Raw genomic sequence first — 2797 nt, forward strand, 5'->3', positions numbered from 1 at the left:
ATATATATATATATATAAATTTGGTTGTGTTTTATGTGTTTAGGAACCAAAGGAAAGATTGTTTCTTTTACTTTGATGTTCCATTTTAGGCTAACTACTTGTTTATATAAGTGAAGTTCATGGGAATGTATGTATGTAATGTACTGATTTGAATGGTTGATGAACCATATTATGTGTTATAATTACACAAATAAGTGGAGCTCTCTGACAAGACAATTGGCTGTATGGTTGTTTAATTGCTTTTACATTTTAAAGTTTTTATTTTAACTACCTATAATTAGTGAACATTTCATGGATATTACACCCAAGTAGATCCTTCTATTGTTCGTTACTCAAAGGGAAAACACAAGTGAAATCAATCAGAGAAGCATTGTTGCCTAAAAGGCCCAGGCTAACCAGTCAAGACAAGGAAGAGCTAACATGCACTACTTCGTATGTATGAGTGACCCCTAAAGTTGACATAAATTTTTCACTTAGACATGTTAAGTAAGTTTTGTTCATTGTAGACAATCCATGTCATGCTACATTGTGTCATTTTAACACTTTTTTTTTTCAATCAATCAAATATATAAGGTGTATATAACACACTCGTCGATGACATGTCAAAGTGACAAATAAATAAAAACATGTGACATACATTTTAAAAATAACTTTTTAAATAATGATACCTTAGTAGAAAGAAGTAGTCAATGACTAAATGACATGTGGAATCTTTTACACAAAAATTAAAAAATAAAAAATACCTAACCCTACCAATGTGTCTTCTCCGCCACACCCACCCAAAGATAGTTTTCTCCACTATTCCCCCAGCCACCCAACGTCTTCTCCACCTCCGTCAACCCTAAACACCAACCCTTTCCCTGCCCACACATCTTCTTCACCCCTCTCCAACCTCACCCATTGTTTCTTTTTCAAAATTTTCCGTTATCCTTTTTTTTTCCGACAACATCATGAATCGTGGCCTTTCTAATGGGTTGAAATTTGTTTATTTAGTGATATATCATCATCTTGAAATTCATTTTTTTTATATGTGGTATCATCAAAACAATTTCTCCATGTAGCTGAAAAATAAAGACGAAAATTGAAATGAATATAAAATAAAAATAATTAAATGAGTCATTCACGCTCCGGTATTGAGTTTATTACACTCACTATGTCATGTTATTAAAATTTCAAAATGACATAATGGGACATGAAATTATGTGTCTAAAATGAACAAATCTTAATTAAAGTGTCAAAGTGAAAAATTGGTGCAAAATTTAAGAGTACATTAACGGATCAGGCCACTTTAAATTAAATTATGGTTAATTAATGTGTTTTATACTTCATCTATCCCAATTTATCTAATACTATATATTTATTAAGTTTGTCTAAAAAAAAAGACATATTTCTATGTTTAATAACAATTCTAACTTTAAAATTTATATTGATGATTGAATTGTTGTCTTACAAATATATCTGACATGTTCTAAACAATTATTATGAAGAAAAAAATTCTTTTATAGTCAAATGTAGTGCTTAGTCAAACAAATTCACAAAAATTAGTACAGAGTAAATATTTTCTTATTCAACCAGGGTAAACTATTGTTCTTTTTTTTTTACATAAACCATTGAGTGCAATTAGTAATTACTTCCGAATAAGAGTATCTTAGAGAAATGATTTATGAGCTGCCGTATATTTTGTTTTATATTTGATAGAAATAATCATGCTTTAAGTTAAATAAGACCACGGTAACATAAGATTGCATAATTAACCTTATTGGTAAATAAAAATACCATTAGTATTGTTAGCGCTTCTATTTTTCATCTCATTGATGCAGTACCGATATGTCAATTATGTTTTTAGACTAAACTCATACTCCATTTGTCCTTAATTACTTATTCACTATTCTTTTTTTAGTTGTTCTTAATTAATTGTTGATTTTGACAAATGAAGAAAAGGTAATTATCTTTTTAACTATTATACCCTCAGTTAATTATTTGAAAAAAATAAACTTTTTAAAAAACTTAAATTTTTAATTCACCTACTTCAAAATTAATAGAAAAAAGATGATAAACTCATTATATTAATTATTATTTTTCTCAATAAGTTTTTCAATTTAAAACTAAACAAGTAATAAGAGAGAGAATATATGACTTGAAAAAATTCTGTAGCTGTGCTATTCTGTCGTGTCTTCAAGTTATTTTTGCCAGTCGATGTTGATGGATTGCTAACTCAAGTACTATGGATGGAATATATTGGTGAAAATGTTATAATTACTTTAGGCTTGAGATTTCTATCCTAATTGCCACAAGGATATCCTTTTCATAGGGAAAATGTTATTAAGAATATTTGTAACTATTGTATTGTTTCAATTTTCATCGTTAATGGCACTAAGTTCTCCGTCTGAAATGCCTATAAAGTAAATCATAATAATTAAATGGAATAATCGTAGATAGAATTGTGCTACCTTTAATTTAAGCTATAACGTTCAAATAATAGAGAAATCAATTTTTTTATTAAAAGGTTTTTAAAAATATATAAAAGTAAAAAGTATTCAATATCGACTATATGGAGAGACGAAGAAAAAAGGGATATGTAAGGTGGATAGGCACAAAAGTATGTTGTGTGAATGTTCGGTATAATTGGGGAGGGAGCAAAGCATTAGGTAAATGTTAATTCTAATCAGGTATGTGTCAAATCTAAAATGACACATACTCGCAGGTGCATGTTTTTTTAATTTTTTTTTGGATTAAGGAACTTTATTTTATATAAAGTTTTACTCAGCAACAGCAGAGATACTATATGAAGAAATTA

Source organism: Solanum pennellii, chromosome 3, assembly GCF_001406875.1.
Source record: "Solanum pennellii chromosome 3, SPENNV200".
Classification (NCBI taxonomy): domain Eukaryota; kingdom Viridiplantae; phylum Streptophyta; class Magnoliopsida; order Solanales; family Solanaceae; genus Solanum; species Solanum pennellii.